We start from the raw sequence: 13813 nt of genomic DNA, 5'->3' as shown, positions 1-13813 counted from the left end.
TTTATATTTTGAAGACAGATAGGAAATCTGCTACAATAAAGTCTTCAAGCCATTAAGTGCTGTACATTTTTTTTATTTGGTGTTCATATCTTGGGTTATGAAATGCTACTATGAGAATTTTTTTTTTTTATTCATACTAGAATTTTATTGTGTGTTGAATTGCTGCATGAATGGTTGCTTTCTTAAACCTATTTGTGAGTCTAGCAGTAGGTAAATTCCTCACTGTCTAGGGCAATCTTCATTGTTATAATATTAGTTAGAACAAAGTGTCATTATAGTGTAATAGGTAAATTTATGGCGATAGACCAAGTAACTGGAGTTTGGAGTTGAGTTATGAACAGTAAAATAAATTTCCTTCAGAAGATTAGTTAATAGAGCAAAGTGGAAAGTTGAAAGAATAGTAATTTTTTTTTAGTATAGCCTATGCATCTATAGTATGTTATTAACTTGAAACAGATAAGTCCAGTTTGGATTAATTTATAAATATTTGTTCCAACACGAATACTTACCTCGAACTACTTTCTTAGGAGGTCACTGGTGATCTCCTCTCTGCCGATCAGAGTTTTGAGTAAGTTACCCCCCCACTCCGCGCTCTAAGAAGCCTTACCCCCGGCATCAAGGAATGTGCCCCGAGGGTAGGATTAAGGTAGGTCGCTTGCTTGCTGGGTCACCTTCCTCATTAAGTTCTCTGGTCGCGAGGCGTTCACACCCTCGCTCTCGTATCTCTGTCGATCCTTTGTGTGCGTTCTAGTGCCCCACGTGTTCCCAGCGTGGCAACTTGCGTTTTCCAGTGTACTTTTCCCGGGTGTTCCTGTGCGTTCACCTTCCACCCGTGTGCTTACCCAGTGTATTCCTTGATTCCCTTCAAGGAATTAATAGCTGAAAGGAACAATTTTACAATAAATCATTCTTCCTCCCCTTATCCTCTGTGTTAGCCGTGTAGGGGCAGCTCATGTTCCCCTACAACCACGTGTCAGGACTACTAGTCCTGGAACGTAGTGCAGTGGGTGCACTTCGGCACCAAGAGGAAGAATACATCCAAGAGGCTCATAGGAAGACGAGCCTCTCCTCGCCACTTACTTCCCGATGCCTCGTCGAATAGAGCTTCTTATACAGCCATCTTCCCCTACCCAGAGTAGGGGACGAGGTAAGTCAGTTGCGGGGAAGTGCCCATTGCTCTTCCCCAGGAGTTTGAGTGGGTGAGGTATAGCACCAAGAAGAAGTAGGCGACGAAGGGGTCGCCTAAGAAGACTAGCGCCGGGCGTCTCGTCTGGCAGAGCTTCCCTACCACCCTCCCCTACCCAGAGTAGGAGACGAGGTTGGTCTGTTGTGGAGAAGGTAACTCCTAAGAAAGTAGTTCGAGGTAAGTACTACTTTCGAGAGTGTGTGGGGAGACGGAGTCCTGGTGCAAGGAGGCCACGTCTCCTCTGATGACCCCATGTGGGGGAAAAATGTCCCTAATTGTTCTCCAGTCTCTTCTGCAGCCGAGGGCGTCGCCGAGAAGGAGCTTCCCAAGTCTGTACTGCAGCGTTCCCCGGACCGGCAGCCCAGGGTTTTTCTCACCACGAAGGCCATCCTCCAGAGGCAGATATAACCCTCGCAGGGAGAAATGCGAGAAGGCCTCTTCAGGCAGGCGTAAGGCCGCGAAGCTTCCGGTTCACCCCGCCAGCGGGTGTAACCGGGCTTCTTTACGGGCAGCCTGGCCGAATCAGCACAGCTGGTTCGGCCCTCGGACTTAAAGGAACGGTTCCCTCCGTCGGGTCAGCCCACGGGGATCCGCGTCCGCGTCCCCCAGAGAGACTACACGAATGGTAGTCCTCGACGGTACGGCGATGCCGATTCTGACCCCCGAACCTGGTGCGGAGATCCCGCCGGGGAAGACCGGTACCACCGCAAGGGAGTGCCTGGTATTCCAGAACCGAAGCGCCCGATGGGGAGTGCCCGGTGACCCGGCTCCTCGAGATCAAGCCATAGGAAGGACTCTACAGGTAGGCGTAAGTCCCCGAAGCCTCCGGTTCACCCCGCCCAGCGGGGGGAAACGCGCTTCTTGTCGGGCGGCCTGGCCGAACCAGCCCAGCTGGTGCGGCCTTCGGGTCGGAAGGAACGGTTCCCGCTGTCGGGTCAGCCCACGGGAACCGCATCCTCGGCACCCAGAGCCCTTGGGCGGACGAGAGTCCCCGCTGAACCAGCGATGCCTGCGTTAACCCAGGCCCCTGGTGCGGACGTCCCCGCAGATGAAATCCAGTACCTCGGCAGGACGGCGCCCCTGGCCCCAAGAGCTAGACGTCCAGTCGGCGTGCCCGGTAACCCAGCTCCCCGGCAACCCAGCTCCCCGGCCCCAAGCCGAGACCTCGGCTGACGGAGGGGAGGGTTCCCTGACGGAGGACTCCGCCTATAGGAGAGTGGTTAGCCTTTTCAGAAGGCACCACAAAATAGTGGAACCTGCGGCTACGGATGAAGATTCCTGGAAGTCAAGCCTTTTGAGGATCATGCAGACTCCCTCCCAACCTAAGACGTCCCTAGCACTTCCTCTAGCCCGAGATCTAGTCCTAGAGCAGGAGTATGTCGGCAAGGTAGTGGCCAGCAATGCCGAGGCCCCCAAAACCCAGAGGTCCTCGAAATTGCTCCAGGGCCTCAGACCCCAAGGCAAAGTCTATGTGCCAGCGGGACGACACCCAGGCCCCTGTAAGGTGGAGTCAGCAGTAGACATCCTTAGTCAAGGCGTTTCAGACGGTAGAGCCTCTTCGGCCCCAGTCTGTTTCTCGCCAGCAGAAGCTTCCATGATGGAGAAAATGTCGAGGGACTTAGTAACGTCTCCTCTTGGCGGGACTGGTGGGCTTCCACTTTGGTAGGTGTACAAGCCTCCTTCGACCCCGAGGACCCTGACCAGCAAGGCCTACTGAGGGACCTCATTACCTCTGGGGGTAAAACCCTTAAGTTTTTGACATATCAGTCTCTCGCACTAACAGCTAACTGGGTGCTCTGGAAGCGAGACACTGTTCTGGCGAAGGTGTCTCGGAAAGGTACCAGACAGGGAGGCGCGAGCCATTCGCAGCCTACCCCTGTGGGGAGAGTCTTTGTTTCCTCTGAAGGAATTAGAGGCCATAATGGAGAAGGTCTCGAAAAAGAAGGAGGCTAACGTCCCCAGACCTACGACTCCTAGGAGACCGCCCTATAAGAAGTCCGTCTCGGATAGTGCCGCGACACCCCAAGCCTCTACCAGCGCTACGAGGAGAGAGGCCCCCCTCTTCCTCCTGGTCCGCAATGCCTCAGCCCCCCCGCAGGGGAGCTCCAGCGCCCTCAAGCTCCTTCAGGTCGGGTTACTCCGCCTCTAGGAGAGGCAGATCAGGCCGCCCCTCTAGAAGAAGATAGAGTGGGAGGCCCCCTATCCCCGCCCAACCCTCGGGTTGGGGGATGCCTCAGACGTCATTGGCAAGCATGGAAGGCTCAAGGAGCAGAGCCTTGGACAGTGTCCGTACTAAAGGAGGGCTACAGACTTCCATTCCTAACGGAACCACCCCCTCTTATTCCGGCCAACCGGACAGAATGGCTAGCTCCCAAAGACCCGTTAAAGAAGACCGCCCTTCAAGAGTTGGTATCGTCCATGTTAGAGAAGAGTGCCATGGAAGAAGTTCTTCTCCCAGGGCCAGGTTTCTACAGTCGCCTGTTCCTGGTGGAGAAAGCGACCGGGGGGTGGAGACCGGTTATAGATCTGTCAGCTCTCAACAAGTTCGTCAAGAAGACGGACTTCAAAATGGACACTCCGAAGTCAGTCCTGCTGTCCTTGAGGGAGAAAGATTATATGATGACCATTGACCCCGAGGACGCATACTTCCAGATTCCGGTCCACACCTCGGTCGAAAGTTCCTCCGGGTGAAATGGGGTTCCCAGATCCTGCAATTCAGGACCCTTTGCTTCGGTCTGTCAACAGCGCCCCAGGTGTTCACGAGAGTCTTCACGGCTGTCTCAGTGGGGGCTCACGAACGAGGCATTCGCCTTATCAGATACCTGGACGGCTGGTTGTTTCTTTCCGCCTCAAAGGTCCTCTTGAAGGAACAAGGGAGAAGTCTCCTCCAATTTTGCAAGGATCTGGGGATCGTAATCAACCCGAAGGAGTCAAATCTATCCCCATCCACCAGAAGGAACTACTTGGGAATGACATTAGACATCATTCGGGGAAAAGTTTTCCCTTCGGAGGACAAGATAAGAAACCTCAGGTACATTAGTCAGTCGTTCCTGTCAGAACACCCCAGGAGGGCGAAAGACTGGCAGAGGCTGATAGGTCACCTGGTCTCATTGGAGAACCTAGTTCCCCAAGGGACGGTAAGGCTCAGATCCATCCAATGGAATCTCAAGAACCTCTGGTGCCAGACGGATTCACAGCAGGTGCTAATCCCAGTCCTTCCAAACACGAGACCCTCCCTGGAATGGTGGCATTGCCAGTCGAACTCACTCAAGGGGTCGCCCTTCGGGACCGGCCCTCCCGAGTTACTACTGTTCACAGACGCCTCCAACCAGGTATGGGGAGCCCATCTCCTCGACGAAACGGCACGAGGGACCTGGTTGGAAGGCAACTCCACATCAATGTCCTGGAGTTGAAAGCAGTCCAGAAGGCGTGCCTACGCTTCGCAAGTCTGCTAAAGGGAAACACCGTGGCGTTGATGTGCGACAACGCCACGGTAGTGGCATACATAAAGAAACAGGGAAGCTTGAAATCGAAGGAGTTGTGCGATTTCACCATAGAGATTCTAGATTGAGCAGAAGAAAATCAAGTGGTGATGTTAGCAAGGTTCATTCCCGGGAAGAAAAACGTTCTGGCCGACGGCCTCAGCAGAATGGGCCAGATAGTAGGGACAGAATGGTCCCTTCTCCCAGAAGTAGCCAAGCTCATCATTCAACGCTGGGGTTTCCCCGGTGATTGACCTCTTTGCAACAAACTCAACGCCCAACTCCCAGTCTATTGCTCCCCTGTACCAGACCCGAAAGCAGCCTTAGAAGACGCTTTTCAGCACAAATGGGACAATCTGGATGTGTACGCCTTTCCCCCTTTCACGTTGATAAGACAAGTGCTCAACAGGGTAAGGACGGCCCGAAACCTAAAGATGACTTTGGTAGCGCCCTGGTGGCCGGAGAGAGAATGGTTCGCGGACCTAAAAGACCTATCGAGTCAACCGCCGTGGCCTCTGCCCGCCAGGTCAGACCTTCTGCACCAGCCTCACTTTCTCAGGCTCCACGACAACCCACTCTCCCTACGTCTTCACGCCTGGAGACTATCGAGCGGCTCCTGAAGAAAGAAGGATATTCTTCCTCCACGGCTAAGGGAATATCTCTATACCTGAGAAAGTTGTCAGCCGCGGTCTACCAGGCAAAATGGGCCTCCGTCACGAAGTGGTGCTCTGAGAGGCACATTAGACCTCTTAAGGCCTCTGTCCCAGACATAGCAGATTTTCTGGTGTTTCTTAAGGACAAGGTAGGAAGGTCAATTCCAGCCATAAAAGGGGTTCGAGCCGCCTTAGGCCAAGTCTTCCTCCTGAAGGGCATCGACCTAGGGGCCTCGAGACACATAGCGATGCTTGTCAAAAGCTTCGAGCAGTCTTGCCCCCCTCAGGCGAGGAGGGTGCCCCAGTGGGACTTAGCCAAGGTCCTGAAGATGCTGTGTCGTCCCCCCTTTGAACCCTTGAAGGATATCGTAGACAAAGATCTCACCCTCAAGGCCGTCTTCTTGCTGGCCTTGGCGTCCGCTAAGAGAGTGGGAGAGATCCATGGACTGTCATACGACGTCTCTCATTCAAAGGGGTGGAAAGAAGTATCCTTCAAGTCCGTGCCTTCTTTTGTGGCCAAGACTCAGAACCCAGCAGTCTGGGACCCGAGGTTTGAAGGTTACTCAATTCCTACCATCCCTAAGACAGGCAATGCAGAAGACTTAAAATTGTGCCCAGTGCGAACAATTACACCATCTCCTTCTGGTTGAGACAGGTTATCGCCAGAACCTACAAGGAGGATGGCATGGCAGTGCCAGGCACTCCCAGACCTCCTGAGCACCTCCTTAGCCTTTGAGAAAAACATGGCAGTAGGGCAAATCCTGCGAGCAGGTACTTGGTCGAACCAGTCAACCTTTACTGCCCACTACCTCAAGGACTACTCAAGAAAATCCTTGGACGGGTTCTCCATTGGAACAGTCATCTCCGCCCTCCAAGCGGTGTAACGGTAAAACCCCAGGCGCATTCAGGACTAGCGACCGGTAGGCACAAGTGCGGTTTCCTACCTCCTACCCAGTTGCTTACTTGCCTCTTTGGGGAGTACCGTCTGTTCCCAGAAAATAACACATTCTTCACGGCTACGCTTCGAGAAGGAACGTCAAAAGAAGTTTTTCAAAGGGTGAGTACAGTGATACCTCGGTACTCGACCATAATCCGTTCGAGATCCGTGTTCGACCTCCGATTTGTTCGAGTACAGAATTTTTTTTCCCCATAAGAAATAATGGTATATATTCTATTCCGTTCCCAAGCACTCGAACAGGCCCAAAATATTAATAAAACGTGTACCTAAACAACAATAATTATCTAAATGTGTATGAAATTGGTCAGAAAATCCTATAAAACAATTTTAAACCATTTACTGTACTAAAATAAAACAATTTTAAACCATTTTCTGTACTGTAGTGAACATACCTTTGAGCAGCGGTTCGATGGCATACAGGGATGGATGTGGAGAGGATGGAAGGGGGAGGTTACTGCTTGGAAGGAGAGTCCCCTTCCATGATGTGGCGGGGTAGTTCTCCTTCAGGAGTTGTTTCTCTCTCCAATGAAAGGGTGGGCAGATCTATTTCAGGGGTTTCTTCTCTTCTTTGTCTCTTCTTTGGAGGAGAAACAGGCTTTGATGTAGCAGCTTTCTTTTCTTTTGTGAAAAACTGGTCTATTGTTAATTGTTTCTTCCTCCTCTGCAGTATTCTTCGAAAATGATACATGACACTATCATTAAACATATGCACTGCCCGGTTTGCTACTGCAATTTCTGGGTGGTATTTTTCAGCAAAAGCCTGCACATCTGCCCACTTGGAACAAATTTCATTGATGAGAGAACTTGGAACATCCTCCCTTACCTCATCCTCTTCTGAAGATTCCTGCTCCACAATCAGATCCTGCTGCTGTTGTTGTTGCAGGTGCAACAATTCCTCCACAGTCAACTCGGTAGAATGGCTTTCTACAAGCTCATCAATATCATCCTTGTCGACCTCAAGCCCCAAACTCCTGCCCATGACAACAATTTCCTCAACGACATCAGTGTCATCAGAAATTACAGGGGTAGCAGTGCTTGGACCCGCCTCTGGTTGGAAACCTTCAAACTCCCTCTCTGTGACACATGATGGCCACAGCTTACGCCAGGCAGAGTTCAATGTCCTATAGGTCACACCTCGCCAAGCTTGGTCAATCATGTTAACAGAGTTGAGGATGCTGAAGTGTTCCTTCCAGAATTCCTTTAGGGTCAACTTCGTGTCACTGGTCACTTCAAAACACTTTCTGAAAAGGGCCTTGGTATAGAGTTTTTTGAAGTTTGAAATGACCTGTTGGTCCATGGGCTGGAGTATGGGAGTAGTATTGGGGGGCAAGAATTTGATTTTGATAAAGCTGTATTCTTCTTTCAAGTCATCCTCGAGACCTGGAGGATGTGCAGGAGCATTGTCCATAACCAGAAGACATTTCATTGGCAAGCTCTTTTCAATGAGGTAAGCCTTAACCTGGGGGGCAAACACTTCGTTTATCCACTCAGTAAAGAATTGTCTTGTGACCCAAGATTTAGTGTTCGAGCGCCACATAACTGGTAGTGCACTTTTACAAATATTATTTCGTTTGAACACCCGGGGGTTGTCCGAGTGGTACACTAACAAGGGTTTGATCTTGCAATCGCCACTTGCATTTGCACACAGCAACAATGTTAGCCTATCTTTCATTGGCTTGTGACCTGGCATCTTCGTCTCGTCCTTGGTAATGTACGTATTGGCTGGCATTTTCTTCCAAAATAACCCAGTCTCATCACAATTAAAGACTTGTTGTGCGATCAAATTTTGTTCATTTATGTACCGATCGAATTCCCCCACGTATTTATCGGCTGCAATTTGATCCGAACTAGCTGCCTCCCCATGCCTAGTAACACGATGAATACCTGTTCTATTACGAAACTTTTCAAACCAACCCCTGCTCGCTTTAAATGTAAATGAATCACTTTCACTGGTACTCGGACTTTTCTTCACTAATTCTTCATAGATATGCAACGCTTTTTCACAAATGAACGCTTCACTAACACTTTCCCCGGCCAACTGTTTTTCTTTAATAAATATTAAAAGCAACTTTTCCATCTCCTCAATCACTTGTGGCCTTTGCTTAGTTACCGCCGTAACTCCCGTTGCAACATTCGCCTTCTTAATCATTTCTTTATGCTTTAAAAACGTAGAAATGGTCGACTTCGCCATTCCGTATTCTACCGCTAAATCGGACACTCGTACACCATTCTCATATTTCGCTATAATTTCCTTCTTCAACTCGATCGTTGTTCGCACTGTTTTCCTCTTCTCCTTCCCCTTAACACTCATTACTTTCTTGGGACTCATTATGAAAGCTAAAAAAGCAATTAAAAGCACTGAAAATCACTAAATCACAACGAATGCTGATCGCGCGTTGTCTGAGTGACGCTCTCGAGAGAACTGATGCTTCCCGAACAAGCGAGAGTGGCCGAGATGGCGCGATCATCACAAAGCCCATGCGGTCGTCACGTGTTCGGCTGGTCGAGTACCGAATTTTTGGTCGAGCACCGCAGCAAAAATTTCTCGAAAATTTTGGTCGAACTCCGAATTGTTCGAGTATAGAGTCGTTCGACTACCGAGGTATCACTGTACTTAGACACTAACGTGAATTTTTGTGTAGTTACCCTCGCTTCCGCTCTCTAGTAGGTCCCGTTATCCAGAGGCCTCTTGGCCTCCACGGCCGGGTCAGTGGGTCAGAATAGCACTCCCTCCTCCTAAAGTGTAAGTCTCTTAAGAAAGTAGTTCGAGGTAAGTATTCGTGTTGGAACAAATCAAAAATTTTAAGTAATTTTTATTTTTCCTAACATACTTACCGAGAACTACTTTCGGGTAATGGTCCTCCCTTCCTTCCCCGAATGCCTCTCTTCCCTTGCTAGCATTATGCTAATTCAATAGAACTTAATGAGGAAGGTGACCCAGCAAGCAAGCGACCTACCTTAATCCTACCCTCGGGGCACATTCCTTGATGCCGGGGGTAAGGCTTCTTAGAGCGCGGAGTTGGGGGGTAACTTACTCAAAACTCTGGTCGGCAGAGAGGAGATCACCAGTGACCTCCTAAGAAAGTAGTTCTCGGTAAGTATGTTAGGAAAAATAAAAATTACTTAAAATTTTTGATATTAGAGAAGAAAGTTCAGATGAAAGAAGAAAAGGAGCAAGATAAATTTTATTAGATTGTAGAAATTACAAAATATCACAAGTAAATGAGAAATGTAAAAATAAGCAAAGCTATCAAAAAGTCTTGGTCACATATAGATCTGGACTAGAACCAGGATGTGGGTTAAGGCGTGTCCAAGCAGCAATCACCTTGTGGCACTATAGGTAGTTAGAATATCTTTACAAGCATTTTAGGGAAGTGAACGATCAAGAAGACCTTTATCATAGCTCTTAAATTGTCTGTTATTTTTTGCAATTTGCTAGAAGAGGTTGTTTTAGCACTTGTTGGAGAATTGGTAATGTTACTACATTGGGTGAGTGTGTTAATGGTAGTTCTAGTCCTGCTGATTATCCATATTATCTAAAGTTTTAAACATATTTTATCTAGCGATGAAATACTTATGCTGAATGTAATCATCTGCTTCCTAGTTTGCAGTTTTACTAGCACAAAGGCCTTGCAGCATGTGATGCCCTTCATGTAATTTCCATTGCTGTACAGAAAGCACTTGATTTTGGTCAGGACGTTTGGATGAGTGGTCTTGCTTTTAGTGCTGCCTTTGACCGCATTAATCGGAAGGTCGTTGTTTTCAAACTTAAAACGTGGGAATAAGTGGATCTTTTCTCAGCAGTAGTTGATGATAGGTACCCCAGTGACTATAGGAATTTAATGTCTGGTATTCCTCTGGTAGTGTTCTTGGCCCATTACATTTTGTATTATGTATGCATGATGTGTGGTTTAGCCTAGAAAATAAGCTTGTTGCATATGTAGATGATGTTAATCTCATTGCATCAATTCCAATGTAGATCTAGGGTGGTTGAATCCCTTTATTTGAATCATGCTAAAATTAGTGCATGAAGTTGAACCTTGAACAAAAAAAAAAAATGCGAAGTATGATTATAAGTAGGTCAAGGACAGTGGCTCCTCTGCTGCAAGATCTTTGCATTGATGTCTCTTCAACTATTTACAACTCACTTGATTTCAAATTTACTTTTGTGAAAAAACATCTGGTAATTTTTCCTCAACTGCACAAAATAATGGCTTATTGAGAAACTTTTTAAAATTTTGGAGGGATCAGTCTGTCCTAAGGAAATGTTTCAAAGCTTTCATTCGGCCATGTTTTGAGTATTGTTCTGTCTGATCCTCATCTAAATTTGTTGGACAAAAATTTGCTATCTATTTAATTCCTTATCCTTGATCTTGGTATCAATCTCTGGCATGGTCATTCAGTTGGTTCTTAATTCTTACCATCCTTTGAATTCAGTTCTTCCCAGACTGTATCATTCAGTACGTAGTACTAGTTATATAGTATTCTAACATTCTTTGCCTCTCCATCATAAGGCTCAACACTACACAGTATTCTAGAATTTTCTTAATTCTGACCATCCTTTGCATTCAGATCTTCCTAGACTATTATCTGGTATGTAGTAGAGTAATAGGTATGCAGTTAATTCTAACAGTCTTTCCTTCATCATAAGGCACAACATTGCACAGTACTCCAGAAACTTTATTCCAGCTGTGACCAGATTGTGAAATGAACTTTGTTTTACTAGGCAGTTGAATAGGTGGAACTTCAGAAGTTCCAACTTACTGGAATTGCTTTTTTTTTTTAAATAGTTTGACATACAATCTCATTTTATAGTTTATGTAAGATAGATAGATAGATAGATAAATAGATTTTTCCCCTCATACAGTATATAGTTTATTTGTTATTTCTCTTATTTACTTTCAACCACTCCGATTCCTATTTTTGACCTATGCAATTGGGAAATTGAATTTATAAATCTATTAATTTGTCTACTTTTCCCTCTCTTCTTACTTAGTTTGATTGTCAAATTTATTTCATGGTATTTTTTTCATTTAGGATAATAGTTTGCATGTCAACTTTTGTATCCAACTTTACTATGATATTTGCATTTAAAATTGAAAGCTAAGCTAAACTACATAAGGGTTGTGATAGCCTATTAGAAATTTCTATGACTCGCAATCCTTAGGTCAAGATTTTGAGCCATACTCAAGCTCAGTACTGTAGTTTTCAAGAACCCTATTGGCCTACCTGCTGAGTCATCAGCAACCATTGCTGATGACTCAGCAATATATATATATATATATATATATATATATATATATATATATATATATATATTATATTATATCTTTATATATCTTTAGGCCATTGTCCTGCCCCTTGCATGCTGCTCAATGAAAGTGTTAAAAGAAAGAAAGGAAAATTGAAAGTGAACAAAAAAAGCCTAAATTTTTTGTAGCAGTTGAGGTTAATCTTTCTCAAATATTTGCAGTTAAGCGTTTATAGTAGAGATTGAAGTAAATAGTACAATTGTGTAACTTTAGAGATTTTAGGAATTTTACTTTAGTAATATTTGTAAAAAGCTGACTGCTTTTATAATGTTGGTAATAGCCGTAGTAATTAGATAAATGCCATAATCAGTAGGTGAATTGCCTTTTTACTTTTTCCTCTGCTAACTCATTGGTCTGTTTATTATACTAGGGATACAGAAAGGGCTATGTGAGTACAATTTTATATGAGCTTTTTATGCTTGCATTAATAATGCATGGCAGTTGGACTGCGTAATTACATAGACCTTATTTTATTTGCAAAGAAAAAGGACTTTGAAATATGAAAGGAGATTGAATGTTCTGTACACACTTCATCTACGTTTACTTAGAGGAAATTTCTTTGTTGCTTTAAGCATTTGAGGAAAAGTTTAGCATTACAGTGGAAATTCTTTTGGGTGTTCTAATCTTAATCCTTGAAGAGTATCTTAAAGCAGGCATTGTATATCATATATTCTATTTTAGCTGAGCAAAGTGAAGTCTTAAGCAGAATGTTGAACTTTTTACCTCATTTCCAGACAACGTTGTCTTTACAGTGTTATAATTTTAGGAAAATTGCATGATCAGTTTTTCAAGAAACAAGAGATATCAAGTGAGCAGATCAATCTTTCTTTGCAGAAACAGAAAACTTAATTCTTTCTCAAGTTGCTTATTGGTCATTACTGTACATGTAAATGTTAGGTTGTTCTGTTAACTCCACAAGAAATTTCATATTTGGCACATTAAAGAACCTTGTCTCTTACAGTTATTGTTGTAATAAACAAATAGCAAGTTGTAGACATGTTAAGAGTATTATTCTCTCATTATGATACACTGCATTTTTGTGCATTATAATACTAGAAGCATGACCTATTTTTTTTGAGTGTCCTTTAAATACTTTAAAGTATTCATTAACCAGTTCTGCTGTTGTAGCTTTTGTATAGCTGTTGTTCGAGTCAAATTTAGATCTATGCATTGCTTTTAAGATACCACGGTGCATCTTTGATGAAATAGCTGAATTTATGAATAGTTACATTTAATGAATTTGTATATCTTGTTTAAGCTGCCTGTGGAGTGTAGTGAAAGTGGAATTTATAATTTTTGAGTTTGGTACCATTTTCTTGTTTTTTTTTTTTCATATGTTGGTACAGTACATCATATGCATATTGCACTATTCTTATTCTCTGAGTTTTGGTTTAATGTTCATTAAAGAATGAGATTTAGAAATTACTTTTAGTTTATCTTATTAAAAATTACTGTAGTAGAAAAGTATTTTTTACAACCTGTATGCCTTGTAAATTGTGATTTTTTATGGAACAAGAGTATTAGCGCACAATCATCAGCCTATGGAAAGGTATTTTACATACATATCATACATATACCAAAGGCACTTCCCCCAATTTTGGGGGGTAGCCGACAACAACAAGAAACAAAACAAAAAGGGGACCTCTACTCTCTACGTTCCTCCAGCCTAACCAGGGACTCAGCCGAGTTCAGCTGGTACTGCTAGGGTGCCACAGCCCAACCTCCCACATTTCCACCACAGATGAAGCTTCATACTGCTGAGTCCCCTACTGCTGCTACCTCCGCGGTCATCTAAGGCACCGGAGGAAGCAGCAGGGCCTACCGGAACTGCGTCACAATCGCTCGCCATTCATTCCTATTTCTAGCACGCTCTCTTGCCTCTCTCACATCTATCCTCCTATCACCCAGAGCTTTCTTCACACCATCCATCCACCCAAACCTTGGCCTTCCTCTTGTACTTCTCCCATCAACTCTTGCATTCATCACCTTCTTTAGCAGACAGCCATTTTCCATTCTCTCAACATGGCCAAACCACCTCAACACATTCATATCCACTCTAGCCGCTAACTCATTTCTTACACCCGTTCTCACCCTCACCACTTCGTTCCTAACCCTATCTACTCGAGATACACCAGCCATACTCCTCAGACACTTCATCTCAAACACATTCAATTTCTGTCTCTCCATCACTTTCATTCCCCACAACTCCGATCCATACATCA

General features: G+C 45.2%; 1 protein-coding gene across 2 annotated transcripts in view; it reads left to right on the top strand.

Moving 5' to 3' along the window:
- SamDC (S-adenosylmethionine decarboxylase) overlaps nucleotides 1-13813 on the top strand; it is an 82303-nt gene that overhangs the window by 49301 nt on the left and 19189 nt on the right. The window lies entirely within an intron of this gene.

The sequence above is a fragment of the Palaemon carinicauda genome, chromosome 10, assembly GCF_036898095.1.
Source record: "Palaemon carinicauda isolate YSFRI2023 chromosome 10, ASM3689809v2, whole genome shotgun sequence".
In the NCBI taxonomy this organism is placed as follows: Eukaryota; Metazoa; Arthropoda; class Malacostraca; order Decapoda; family Palaemonidae; genus Palaemon; species Palaemon carinicauda.
Note: the sequence above shows the minus strand (reverse complement) of the source record. Positions and strands in the feature narration are given on the sequence as shown.